We start from the raw sequence: 15,107 nt of genomic DNA on the forward strand, positions 1-15,107 counted from the left end.
ATAAATGTACAAACTAAGGTTAAGTGATGTATGCTGCCATCAGGTGAAAAACGTATTCCCACCGTATCCAAGAAATTACCCCCCCACATTAACACACTCACTTTTCTATCTCCAGCCTGCAGCATTTTCTTTCTCTTTTCGGTCCTTCTTCCATGTATAACATGTCAATAAATTCCTGCAGGCACCCTTTGCTTAATTTGTAAAGTAAAATAAAAATTACAGGAACTCAAAGTAGGAGCTTGTCACATTGCTGTCAATGCTGTGGTTGCTTAATAACAAAGCTGTCTAGTCTTGCTTCAACCTCATGCTTTTTTCCTCCTGGACCCTACACTTCCTGTACCCTTAACCCACTCTTCAGGTGCCTTTCTCTTGCTCTGGGTAAAAATCAAATGATGAAAACTAAGGAGCTTATTTATGAGCCCATGGCGACACTTTTGCGCCGCCGTTGCGTCACGTTTCGTGATGCAAGGGGCGGCATAAAAAATGTATCACATTGGGCCATATTTAGAAAGGGACAAATCTAGGAGGATGTGTCACCATGTAAACCCCTACGCCACATTATACCTTTGTCAGGTATAATGTATGCAGGGTGGCCATTCCCCCGCAAGTAAGCCTCGCAGAAGTGGCACAATCAAGTCTAGGACGCCACTGCATCAAAACCTTACGCCTGCCTCGTAGTAGGTGTTAGGGTGACGCAGTGCGATGTGGATAGGCCTCCCTTTGCATTGCTGGATTTGCATCATGCTTACAACACAACTTGAGCAATGTGTGAGTTTTGGGCCAACAGATACATCAGGATTCCTGACGCATCTGTCACTCTTTGCGACATGGAGCGCCGTACAGTAAATACGGCGCATCCATGGTGTTGCATGGAGGGCGCAGTGAAAAGTGATGCATCGCTGTTTTAGCGCAGTGATGCAACACTTTCAATAAATGAGGCCCTGAGTTTCTGGCTCAAAAAATGAAATCTAGTGCCCACTCCCTCTAAGGTCCAGCCCAATTAAGACCTGCTTGTGTTCAGGGAGATCGGTTGTGCTATGTGTAAAAAATAAACTTTGCTATGCAAAAACTGCAGATTTGAAAGGGCTGCCAGGCAGTGACAAGGGATGCCAGGCAGTGACAAGGGATGCCAGGCAGTGACAAGGGATGCCAGGCAGTGACATATACTTGATTTGGGATTCTATGTTTATGGCATTTGATAATAGTAGTTCCCAACTCAGTCAATCAATCAATCAATCTAAAAACGTTATTGCGTGTACAAAAGCAACCATGAAAGTACATCAAAATGACTTCAAAAATATTCTCAAATCATTCAGTTATACAGGATACAGCTAAAAAACAGAAATAATTGCGAAACAGCAGAAACAGGGAGTAAGCACTTTAACAAAATAGTTAATGCGAGAGCTCTTTTGTCCAACAACATTAAGTGCAAGAATGAAAAGGATTTTCTTTAAGCATAAGCACATTTTAAAACCATTCCATTATACAAAATAGCTCCTGGAATTTCACAAATTTTAAAACACAAAAATTGCAACATGGCACAGGCGCTTTAAAAAAAAAGTAAATTAAAAACTACCTCACACGTCCAGCAGCATACAGTGCCAATATAACAGATTTTCTTTTGCATTGTATATTTTAAAAAGGAGCAAATATTTGCACATAGGTAAGGGGAATTTAACTGTTGCAAATAAACCAGGGAAGCACCACATCGTTTTATTCTAAACACCCTCAAAGCTGGAATTAAATTAAATTGTTTAGTTTAGACAGAATAAAACTGACAAAAAATTAAATTGAAGCAAACTCTGGGGACAAGATCCATCGCATTTGCAAATTTAAACTTTAGTGGGATAAATTGACTCCGGGGGAAACAGGGGTGCTATCCCACAAAGCCCAGCCTGAATCTAGTTAAAAGCAATCTGTCCCAAGTGCTCTCAACCCACCCAAGATACGGTTCCATGGCTAATGTGGTTTGGAGCGTCCCAGGCTCCCTACTGGTAATTTCTGACAGGTCTGTTTCCTCCTTTGATAATGCCTCGTTGCTTCAAAGGTTTTCTTGACCTAAACCAAATCAGACTTGGTCATGGCTGCAGGACTAGAAAAAAGGTCCGGCCTAAACAGATTTGTCAATTCCAACGTAATATATTTTAACCAGGGGATTTTCATTCCTCTGTCACATGAGAGGCAGTCTACGATGACCTACCTGTTGAATGAGGCGTGTGGGTTTGCCTATACTGCGCACCACTGAGCAAGGAGGGCCATTTTGATAATATCCGCTACGTATTCAACCCGAACTCTTGTTGCACAATAAAAGTTGAACAGGCAGAGGTGGAACTTCCAGGAGTTGCCTAGCACCCTGTTCTGTTCCCTCTGGAGGGAGTTGGTATTGCAATAACCCAAATGCCCACCCCATACGTAAGAATGGGAAGGTCTTTACTCCTATAGACCTCCAAAAGGGGGGGGGGGGGGGGCTGGTTTTCTTCCAATGAGGATGCTATATTATAAATATACCCAGCCGCACTCACTAATCTATTACACACCTTAAATGTGCAGGGTCCCCGATTCCCGCTGGCATCAAAAACAACACCCAGTTATGAAAAATCCTGCATGGAAACACTGGGATATCCTTGCAAATATACATAGAGCATCTAGTACATCTTATACGTGAGGTCTTAACAGAGTTTAAGACTACAATGTTACTCCGATCAATGTTTGAATCTGCATTGATTAGTACATGTACCATTGTTAAGCAAGGCTCCTCTGCCTGGCCTACCTGGGTCTGACCTGCACCTTCGACAGCGTGGTAAGATCCAAACTGTATGAGGGACTCCAACCAGCTTGGGAGTGGATAGTGGCCTAGCGGAAATTCTTCGGGCTCTACACTATGACCTATAAGCTTCAGTGAGGTTCGGCCCTTCGGGAGAGTGTACCAACAGCTTTGAGTTGGGGAAGGGGGTACAGGAAGGCCGTGCCTTGGCTCTGATTTTATGTTTTGGGTATATCAATGGACTAGGCTCAGTCCTCTCAAACAAAATCTCAGACACCCTTTTCATTGGCAAGAAAAAGGTCCCAGTATTACTGTATGCAGACAATGCTGTATTTATTAATTACTAGAACCTTTAATGGCTTAAACATCTTGTTCCAGAAGTGTGTTTCTTTTATGGGGTCAGGTTTACAGCTCCCCAAGTATATCCGTCTGCGTGCTTCTTGCTTGGGGGTTCTCCTCAGGGCCCTGACGGGTTATGCTCTCATTTTTCTTTCAGTTCACCGTGTATATTGTGCTTTTTGGGACGTCTTCTGCAACATTTTTTTGGTTTGTTTTTAACTTACCACGTGGTTTCTATTTCTTTCAACTGGTTTAGTCAAGGTCAGTGTCTCTCCGGCTGCTGCTCCCTTGGTTTTCGGCATTTCGGATTGCTGCGTCAGGAAACGCCAAAATCCGAGGGAGCATCAGCCAGAGAGAGGCTGAACTTGACAAAACCAGTTGAAAGAAAAAAGAAACCGCGTAATAAGTCAAAACAAAACCGCACAACCTACTGGGTGAAGTCAAAGAAGAATGAGAGCATAACCGGTCAGGGTCCTGAGGAGAACCCACAAGCAAGGAGGGGTTCGAAGCGCGCGACGGATGTACTCCCTTCTGTAAAAGCACGTTTCAGAGTATTTTTCCGGTTTTTGAGTTTTGTATGCACACAGTGTTATACGTTTTGTAATGCTTATTTAGGATTGTTCAATGGAAAAATGTGATTGATGTTTGAAATGTGGCCTGGAAGATATGTTTAAGTGTATATGAAATATTCATATGAGATGAAAAAACATTCCCGTAAATAAATACGTGGGGCCACGTGAATTCATTTACTTGACCTAGAATTTAAAGTGTGAGTTCAAAATTACAGTTGGGGTACATTTTTTCATTTGTGCCTTATAGGTGGCCGAACCCACCCGTTTTATTAGGGCCCACCCCCTAATTTATTATGCTCGAGAAACTCCCAAGACGGCACTGACGAGAAGTCAAATGGAGGTGCCCAAGTTATGCATGTTATCAGTAAAAATCTGCCAAGCGGTTGCACTACACAGAATACTGAACGCTCTCTGCTTTCTTGAAGTATATCTAGTGCAATATCAGAAAGTTTCAAACATGCTTCCACTTTTCTGCGCTGATGCGCCTACATGTTTTTGCAGACATTATTTAAGGCTGAGCAGTTTCAGATAAACAGTGTCTCTCAACTGCCTACTTCTTTTAGTCACCATGCCTCATGACGAACGTACTGTTTATAATTTATCTGTCAATCTTTATTTTCTCACTTGAATTGCAGTCCCCTGCTCTTTCACAGAGTGCTTGATAACTTCTCTATAGTGCAATACGACCAGAAACCAGACCTAGTTACAACCAAAGTCCACTGAGACGGTGCTCTAACGATGCTACACCATCTTCTGTATTGTTTTTTATTGCTAATAGCAAGCCCTCGCCTGTGGTCAGTGCTTAATTTATAAAATAAAGAGTGCTGGTGCTCGAAGCTCTGCTCAGAAGCCTGCGGCCGATGGAGGGAACCGTCAGCGTGCCAACTACCAAGGCTGGTAGTCATTTTTAATTCACTAAGAGACACTACCTGCCTCTTTTTCTTGCTCTTGCAGGTTCCTGCTTTCACCCTTTGGGATGTTTTTGCCGTCTTTCTCTTTCTCTGTCTTTCCAACCTGGGTGTTTTTCTCTCTTTTGCCCTTGGTAAATATCTGATGCAGAAAAATAAGTGCCGATCTCCAAAAATCAGTGCCGGTGCCCCTCACTGGCAACCACTGGCTCAAATTAAGCACTGCCTGTGGCACAACTCTCCTCACAAATATTCTGAATCCAACTGCCTTCACTACCCCTTATACACATTTGAACCCAAACAGCTGTGTCTCAAACACTATGGGGTCTATTAGTATGGCGGGCAGAACGCCACCGCCCAAACGGCGGTGGCGATCCGCCTGCCATACTACACTGCCCACATGCCAATTACCCCCTGCCATATCAGTATGGCGGGGGGTACCGTCTGCCGCTTTTCCACCCGGTCGATGAGTCGACCGGGAGGAAAAGGGTTTAATATGTTGGCGGTGTCTGCTAGACACCGCCATCCATATTAGTATGCAGGCGGAGAGCATGAGGAGTTCACAGTTGGGGGCCCGTTGTGGGCCACCAGGAAGTTGGGGGCTGTGGGGGTGCACATGGGGGTACCTATGATACCCCCATGCATTTGCATGCACAATGCGGCAGGCACCATGCGGTGCCTTCCACTTTGTGCATGCAAACGCACAACATGCATTTTTACCATTGCGGCGACTCCTGCTGAAAGCACCGCCCGCAGCAATGTTAAAAATGCGTGATGCGCCTGCCAGTATAGCGGGTGCATCCTAATCTCCCCCACGGGACCGCCGCACATATGGCGGGCGGTCCCGTTTTACATCAGGATGGCGGGCGGACAAAGTCCGCACGCCATCCTAATGATGCCCTATGTTAGACACAGCTCCATTAATAAAGTGGAACACTGAGCTAAGCACAGTTTAAATAATTTGGTGTAAAAGAATTACATACATTTACTAAAGACTATATTCCTCCTTAACAAACCGAAAACAAAAATAAATTGACGAACAAATAGATCAAACAAAGAAAATTCAAAAATCTCAATCAGCAATAACATGGACAATAAACTACATATGCTTAGACCTGGTAAATACCTAAGAATGTATGAACGCACATATTCCACATTTTTTAGGTGTTTTAATTTTTCTTAAAAAACCCCTGCCTGATGCTTGATTTTTATTCTCAACATGCAGATTCTCATCTAACCACAAATTAAGTAACCTTCCTCAGTACCAAAACTTAACACACTTGTCTCAAGCAAAAGCTATTCATTTCTTAAAACAATGTAATTCCTCGGTGCACCCAAATTCCTTTGTGCATCCAACAGCTTAGTATTATTTTTTTCCTCATGAATCAGTAGGCCTGCATTCCTTTCACACCCACCCTCAACATGCAGTATCTCATCCAACCACAAATTACGTAACCTTCCTCAGTAACAAAACATAAAACAATTGTCTCAAGCAAAAGCTATTCTACTCATGTGCCATACTTTCCCATCCTTCAATTTCACAGAGTTTCAAAGCACCTGAATGAACTTCTTTGTCTCAGTGCACACACTTTCAACTTTAGAAACCTGTTGTCCATATTTGACATACATATAATTGTTCTACTTTCACTTTCACTTAGGGTTTAACATCATATTATTCACTTTACGCATTCTGAGACTTCTAAACACGTTTGCTCACTTCCATTGTGTCCCATCTGTCAATTCTGTCCTTTTATCTACCCAAGTTAGTTTTCGAGTACGGTACTCATATCCTTATAATAACAAAAGGACTTATTTCATAACACAGTAAGTCTACAACATACTTCTTAACTTTCCTTCCCAACTCTTCTTGTCACCACTAGCCCAAACCCAATTGTCCCATTAAATACCCAGTTGACTCTTCCTACAGCTCCAGCCAGCCTGGATGACACAACAAGTTTACCATAAGTTTGAAACCATATAATTTAAACACTTAATTTCAGACCCCGTTCCAGTTGGCCACTGGGCGTGTAGAGGCTATTGGACATCAGTTGTTGGGGCTGGAGTCATTTGCCTCTGATGTCCCGGGCTTCATCCTAGTATGCCTCTGCAAAGCGTCTGCACTTGACTCTCACTAGTAGCATTGGCGAGGAGTAACAAGCTTTACAAGAAGGTTTGTGGGGTACCCAAGCTCTGAGCTCAACAATCACCCAGTAGTGCGATACCAGATTGTCCAATCCAATACTTTACTTTGAGGTACTTTAATACACTGGAAACTCAATACTCCACAGAACAGACTGCATTATCAAAAGCTTCATTGGCACTGGGGCTATTGTTCCTGCTGCCCTAGGCCTTGCCCTCTCACCCCATCCTCCCAGGTGTTTGTTGGGTAGGCTAGGAAGGTTCCTCCCTTTCTCAGTTTGAGCTCATCTGGGCAGGTATCAAGGCACAGGTGTAGATTACCTTTTCTTGCTAGTTTTTCCACTCAGTTCACTCACCCGTCCCTAATTGTTATTTTTCACCACAGAGGGTCACTCAGTACTTTTTTGGTAACTGGCAGGGACCCACAGCATGTGTCTGGGTCACTTCCTTACCCTGAAGAGATGTGCAGACTGGAGGTTCTCCTGCATTCAGACCGCGACCACCAGTGGCAGCAGTGAAGGTTGACGCATGCTGTCTGTGCAGACATGCAGGGCTCCAATGCAGACATATGTCTCTGGCTGATGATTAAACCCCTTCTAGGCTTCCTGTGGAATGGTGGTTTGGGCTGAGGGGTCAGAGGTCATTGTCTACCATGATGCAGATTTCTAGGGTGGCACAACCCTTCGATGGGCACCTTTTATTGATGTAGCTGCACTGTCCACTCGGGCAGAGCTTGTAGTTGCAGCTGCACTGTCCGACTGGGTGCACTTGGATGATGCAGCAGCACAATCTCTGTCACACATCACTGAGGCAGTGAAATAAGCGTCCTGCAAATATAATGCTATCATATAGTCTCTAGGGTCCAGGGTAGACATAGCCTAAGTCAGGGTGAGCATTATGAATTTCTCTTTCTGCAGAAAGGCATTGAGAGGGTGCAGATCCATGACACGACAGAGTCCTCCATACTTTTTTGGCACCAGGAAGTAACAGGAAAAGCAACCATGATCTACTACTGGCTCAGGCACCCTCTCGATAGCTCCATTGGCCAAAAGAGTCGCCCTTCCTGATAGATCAAGGAGGGGTGATCCTCCATCAGCCATTCTTAGGATAGTGGCACAGGCAGAGGGGTGTCCAAGGATGGGAGGGCATAGCCCCTTCGCACAATCTGAAGTACCCACTTGTTGGAAGTAATTACAGACCATTTGGGCAGGTGGTAATTTTTCAAACCACCAATGGGATGGCTATGTGGGACAGAGGGTCTACTAAAATAGCTTAGATGCTGCAGGTGCCAGAGTGGTGGGGGACAGGACAGCTTGCTTGTCTTGGCTCCCACTTCCTTTATGAGATCCTTGACCCCATCCACAAAAGAACTGCATAGGTTGCTGTACTGGAGGGTACATCTGGTAAGTGGACGCCACAGGAGAACAACAGGGAGGGGTTCATTAAAAGGGAGCAAGGGCTCAGCCAAACCCACTTCTGGCTGAAGAACCTCACTCAAGACGTTAGTCTTGACTTTAACTGCAGGCAGCAGCAGGTCAAGGACCTTCGCTGTCCTGCACATCACTGTGGCAAATAATGCACCTTCTTCCAAAACTGGGCCTGGAGGGGAAATCATGACAGAGTCTGGGGAAGGTGTTCATCCCACTGGCATCACCCAGGTCCTCGTACCAGTTCTCAGGTGGATCAAGGTCCTCCTCCATAGGACATAACCCTTCCTCTTCATCTTGTCCTGCAGGGAGGAAGGGATTACCCAGTGGCAGAAAGTCCAGGGCTTGGTAATGCCTGGACGGCGCCAGCAACGATGACAAGCGGCATCAGGGTGGTGCAGGCTCAGAGTAGGGGATAAGGATGGGCACATCGATATCAAGCAGTATCGGGGTCAGCCATGGAATGGAGTGAGCTGAGGTGGAAAAAGGCACCCTTGTCAGCATCAGTCCAGATCAAGGAGTAGATCCAGAGAACCCAGATGGTGATGGGGGCAGAACCACCAGCGGTAACCCAACTGGGGCACTCGCAGCTCCGTGGGGCTCTAAGGCACGCAAGTGGGAGTCGGTTGAGCAATGATGGAGTGCATAGTGTAGTTAAATTCTTTTTACTGGGTTGGAGTTTCTTCAGTGCCAAGGAACTTTGGGTAGTGTGGAGCTAGTCCTGATGCCACTCCATAGGTAGAGTGCTGGAGCAGGTCCTAGCTTCAACTTGTTTTTCTTCTGCAAGTGGGAATCAGACACAGACATCTGTCTGTGACATTCCTCACAAGGCGTAAACCCAGTAGGTTTAGTAGGGGGCATGCCCCTAGCACACTGGGAGCAATATCTCAAACAAGGGTTGAACAAAGTTGGTCAAAAAATGAGGTAACTCTCCGGATCTGCGCTGTTGGCGCATAAAGAAAAAAACTGATATTAGTGTGCTGGGGTGGCACTTATATGGGCACCGCGACATCACTTCCAACAAAGACGTCGCTGACTTAGAGCCATTCTATGCCACCTACCAGCGTGCAGAGGTACTGCTCAAGATTTTCTGGATCCAGTCTGGCACTTGGGGAATATTCTAAGGTTAGGAATCTGCAGTTAGAAGTCTCTATCAGAAGAGGCTTTACTATTTCAACTTCAAAACATCCAGAAGATATTATACTGTGCAGCAGACATGATGAGTGGAAGCACATGCACTACTACACTACAAAGATGAGCTACGCTGATCATAAATAGGTGTCTCTCATTGATACTCTGCATTGGATATGAGCATATGAATGGCTCATGAAGAAGCAATGTGTGATGAACAACTCTTGCTCCAAGACAACCGGTGTGTTTAACTTTAACAAATGACAGTGCGATATTGGACCACTCTTTCGTTATCAGTCATGGGAAGGGTAACATTAAGCAAAATGCTCTTGTTGCCCCGCTGCCTCTAAGCAATGCAAAACTCATTTGCATGTTACCATCCTCATTGTACCACAGGATTGATGGATTGCTGGTGTCCCTGGTGTGAGCAGGAAAGAGGAGCAGGATCCAACTTGAGATCCTTAATTTGGGTCCCTCCTAGAGTGACCTCAAACTATACTGTCTGGTGGGTCTGTTGCAGTATGCCACTCTATGGTGCGAGGACAGCATTAACTGGGAAAAGAAACTGCTATTGGGCTCCAACAAACTGGCTGAGCTCACTAAGTTACTTATGTGCGGGCGTGAACTTCTTGCAGGAGCTCCCTTTGTTGTCACCCAGGTGGCACAGGCACGGGAATGGGCAGTTGTGCAGGTGTTGAAATGGGTGCCATACACCAAGCTCTTTCCGATTTGGTAGCTGCCCCCTTTTGTGCACATACGGTAACAGGACTCAATGGATGTCTTAAAAATGGCTGAAAGGGGTTTGCCAGAGAAGAGGAACTGTTTCTGAATGGTGTTTTTATGTCCCTGGAGGAGGTGGGAACTCATTTTGGAGTAGGCGCGGGACAGTTCTTGCAGTACACGAGTATGTTATGTATGGCTCAAGAGATCTGGACATTGTTCTCAGAAGAGCCAGGAGAATCCCAGGTGTTGCAGGTGACCCTGGAACCTGGGTCCGCAAAAGGTATCATATCATGCCTAACCTCAGCCCTAACAGGAGACAGAGAAATTAACATTGCACCAAAATGCCCCTCTTGGGATGGAGACCTGGATACCCCACTCGGGCATGATGAATGGAGGGGGGCCCTAGTGCAGGTACATGAAGTGGCCAGTAACACCAGATTCAAAATGACACAGTTTTATTACATATATAGGGCTTACCTGACACCACAGTGCCTGTGTAGGGTCTACCCGACACGACCCGCATGTTGCACTCGTTGTGGAGCACTACCAGCAGATTTTGGACATGTTAAGTGGAATTGCCCACAACTGCGGCCCTTTTGGGGTGAGATACTGCAGGAGGTGCGCAAGGTTACAAAAGTTAATGTAGAACTTACGATCCAACAATTTCTCCTAGGGCTACTGCCTCTTACTATGAAGGGTAAAAAAATACAGTACAGATCTGCTCAGTTGGGATTGGTGTTAGCCCGCAGGGATATAGAAATCCATTGGGCTAGCCAAACCCCCCGCCCCTGGTAAAGACCAAATGGTTGACTGACCTTCTGGAGTGGACAGTGGCTGAGGAGTGCAGACTCCGCAGAGTCTGTACTGACAATAATGCAGAGCGAGATCTCAAGATCTGGGGTAGTATAATTGAAAAACTGCGTGACTGTAACGCTGAAAGGGATGACGACTCAGACGCTCGTAGGGAGGGTATACTAGCTCACATACTATGACCGCGGCCCAACAAGACCCAGACAGGCTGTTGGACCCCATCTGCCCGCTCTCCCCGCGACCTCTGTCACAAAGAGACAACATTGGGGACATTGGAGCTCAGGGCCCACCAGAGGGGACACTCCTGGCAGTTTGAATGTTTAATGAGTGAGGGGTATGGTGCGCCGCCCCGTGGTTTTTCTCTCGCACTTACTTGCCCCCCTTCCCCATTTAGAATATGTATTAGACCCAAAATGTTTTTTCATGCATCATGTGGAGATGCACGATGATGGTGATGGTGCACTGTTTAATTTGTTGTTCTGGATCTTGTTTCATGAGGTCATTGACTGGGAAAACATGTGGGGGATTCCCATTGGGATGATGCTCAAGTATTGTATACTCCTGCACTGATATTTTTCATCTGACCTGTATTGTTTTGAGAAACATTAATAAGCTAATAAAAAAATAAAACCACGTTTACAAATAACCATTAATCATCACTGATTTCAGCCGCTTTCCTCAGCTTAGTATGAGCTTAAAAGTCCAATATAGTTTTGAAAGTAGTTCACATCAGTTCAGTGTTGGTTGCATGGATCAATGTGAGAATGATTTTCTATAAAGTGAAAAGGTATGCGTAGATCCATTCCAGGAATGTCCACTTGTCCGAAATTGCTAGTAACAACCCCAGGCCTATGGCACCACCAGCTTCAACAAAATCCTCCCTCAAACTTACTTCACTACCCCGCATACACATTTGAACCCAAATATTTTTACAAACACCACTGAGGTAGACACACTATTATTATTATTACAATCAAAAACTAACCTGGCCACAGTTCTGTTAATAGGTTAGAACAACTTTAAGGTAGAAATGCATATATATATTCTACAACCTTGGTGTTCGTACTATCACACCATATAGTGCTCTCGGCCATTTCTTATTGTACACTGTACTCACACCTTCCCTGCTGACTGCCTTTGCAAAGCCTTGGTAACTCTGCAAAAAATGTATTCCAATTACCTTATGATTATGTGGAGTGCATTACTTTGAACTTTGGGTTTTGACTAATTGTTCACCATTCTGTTAATTGCCCTGTGGCTTCATGGCTAGATTTTGTACTTTAACTGCATTTGTGCACTGGCATGGCTATCCGCAGTGTGCACCATCTATAAATCTCAAAATCTCTACAAAATCAAGTTCTACAGGGTAGTATAGAATAGACTTTTCAAACCAGTTGAAACCAGTTGGTAGGGAATTAAATAGGGCCAGCATAGAGTTGGAAGGTGTCTGGTAGGTTTAAATGAATGGATAATGAATCATTACTGGTTTAGTAATTTTGTAAAATAAGTTTGTGTAGTCAAAGCACTGTCCAAGCTAAATGAAGATAAATGGAGGCATCTCAAAGAATGGTTTGACATTTAGGATATAGGTTTTTTCTTTAAATAGAAAAAGGATGTTGTCAAAGTGCTTTATTATCAGCGTTGTATTTCTTTACAGCTTCTTGATAGCTGTTCTACTTCTGTGGGTACACTCCAATTTGGCCAATACTATCTAAGCAAATAGGCCTCCTCAATAAACAAACCTAGTGTTCACTGTCCTTATTTAATCAATATTTTGACTTCACAATTTACAAAACCAAGTATCTCACCTAGTGCTTTTCAAGGTTGATGTCTTCAAAGTTACACCAACTGAGCAAGAAGTTGAAGCCTCAAAGTTCAACGGTCAACATTTGTTATTATTTTTTAAGAAATGTATTGTCTTTTTTTGATGGTGCTCATGTGATGTAGATCCCCACCCATGGCTTCATTCACTTCACTCACCCATTGTGTGATACTTACTCCCACTCCTTGCGCCGGGCTTGCGGTGTGCTCTGCATCTTGTGCGCCTCGTGGGCCTTGATGATGTCCCTTTGTTCGATCAGGCCTCCCCTGCGGCGCTTCATGGTGTGAGGGCTCACAGGATACTCGCCACTGAGCCCCTCCAACATGCTACTGCCCTCAAAGGGGAACTCAGTTTCCGCATCATGGGTCCGCAGCTCATATAGGGCATCGCAGCTGGCAGTCCGTGACACCAGTGGAGCAGAGAGGGTCTCTGGCTCCAGAAGGGTGCAAGAGCGAGTGGTCAGGCGATGCTTGTGCCAGGCTTCCGTCTGAGGGAGTGCCAGGATGTACCGGTGAGAATCAGCATCCAGCTCGGATGCCCCCAGGCTTACAGGGTCGGGCTCGGTCAGGGCATGGGAGCTGGCCGAACAGGAGCTTAATCCTGGCATCATGGGTAACATCAGTACTCATCGCTCTGAAACAAAAGAGGTAAAAAAGGGGAGTTGTAGATCTTTCTTTATGTTATCATTTATTATCTAAATAAATTCATCTAACAAAGCATTATAAAAATCACTGTATTTTTTGCCTTTTTGCTCAAATCAGTATGACCAGTTCTCCTTGGAGGGCAAATGTCGTCACTCATCTCAGATGTGAAAACAATACTTAACATTTACACCTTAAAGTTGAAAAAAACACAGACAAAAGTTTTGTTATTCTTAGTATCAATTTATAGCTGCCATCAAAGAAATCAATTCCAATGAAAGGATTTATTGTTCACTTTTTCTGTGGCTTCACCTACAATCCAATAAGGCATGCAATAACTGTCCATACTCAAACCTGTTTAAATATATTTATAAAAGACGGGGCCTAATTAAAGAACAAGGTAGACACAAGTACAGGAGGCTCACGCTGAATGCACTTCCACTTTTTAGGTCTCACCTAGCCAGTGCTTGAGCTGTCTCATAGAGACATGCTGTAGTCAGTATAAAGGGCATAAAGCTCTGACCACTTTCCGACCATCTTTTTAATTGGCTCTTGTCCCTGTCCTTTGTAACTGATGGCTTTTCATTGGTTAATAGGCTTAGTAGTCTCTCCTTAGTACCACCGTTTCTCTTCTTGAAATCTACCATGAGGACACCCCCTGCTCCATGTGTTGTTACTCAATAGGTTTTAACTACAGCCTCCTAGCACTTTTTTCTAAAAGGGCTTACTCCTGTGTGCTTTTGCAGGAAGGGCACGCTCTCCTCCAACAGTTTATTTTTTTTATTTAACTAGCGCGGCATGGCTCAGCACTAAAAACGGCGGCAGCACTGTCCTTTTTGCCTTGCAATCGCCGAACGCGGTGCATGCCTTTTTTAGGCCTCGCCTGCGCATGCGCTGCCCTGCGAGACATTTAGTAGGTGGATTTTGAAAGTGCTACCCACATTTTTGTGCTGGCTACAAGCTTGAGTGCACGATGGCGTGCACGCGCACTGCTGCTCCCCGCATTCCCCACTCCCTTCTCGCCCAGTCATCTGCCTTTCCTGCGCCAGCCTTCAGCACCATCTCCGCCCCTCCCCCCGCTGCTGCACGCGCATCCCTAGCGTGCTTTAGCGTGTCATCTCGATCGCGCTCACTTTCGCTTTCAGAGTGATCGCGATGACTTTCGCTTTTACGGCCGCGCGGTGTTACTTTTACTGCTGCACGCCCAATGCTTGTTTGCACTCTTGCACCCTTTTCTCTGTCTCTTTATTTCCTCTGTTTGTTTTCTGTTGTTTTGCCCCTTCCTTCTCTCTCTTTGCCTCTCATTCTTGCTCCAATTCGCTGTAACCCTTTTTTTGCTCTCCTGCTTTTTTTTGTTGCTGTTTCTGCTTCCGCAATTTTTTTCTCTCATTTCTTTCTCACTTTTACCTCTTTTAGTTATGCATCCTGTTTCCTCTTGTTTCCTCTTTCACTCTCACTCTTGCTTGCCTCAGTCTTGTTTTGCCTGTTCCCCCATTCCACTCTTTTTTCCCTCACATTCTCCTACATCCAATTCCCGCCTCCCGTACCTGCCTGATTCTCCTGCCCCCAAACCTCAAGCTGACCAGTCCCGTCCCCCGTATCTCCTCCCTCATCCTCCAGATCTTTATGGTGGCTGCACCGCAGACAACTAGCTGGCATGCCAAACCCGCCCACTCTTCAGATGCGCGCCTCTCCCCTCACTGTGCCAGGGCCTCCTCCACCTGGATGTTTGGAGCCTTGACCTGCTCCCCCTGCCTCTTCTCCTGCAGCTCGCCCTCATTTCGCCTAAGCGCACTACCAGTGCATGGAACCCTGCCCCCTCACCACACAC

The 15,107-nt window shown here is 45.3% G+C and overlaps 1 long non-coding RNA gene across 1 annotated transcript in view; it reads right to left on the reverse strand.

Annotated features, from left to right (window-relative positions):
• Positions 1–5,952: 5,952 nt before the first annotated feature.
• The window catches only part of LOC146833870 (uncharacterized), a 755,352-nt gene continuing 746,197 nt past the window's right edge, over positions 5,953–15,107 (reverse strand). The window contains exon 3 of the long non-coding RNA XR_014960623.1: positions 5,953–13,268. This is a non-coding gene — a long non-coding RNA (uncharacterized LOC146833870). The remainder of the gene's footprint in view (positions 13,269–15,107) is intronic.

This window comes from Triturus cristatus, chromosome 4_2 (genome assembly GCF_964204655.1).
Source record: "Triturus cristatus chromosome 4_2, aTriCri1.1, whole genome shotgun sequence".
NCBI classification, from domain to species: Eukaryota; Metazoa; Chordata; class Amphibia; order Caudata; family Salamandridae; genus Triturus; species Triturus cristatus.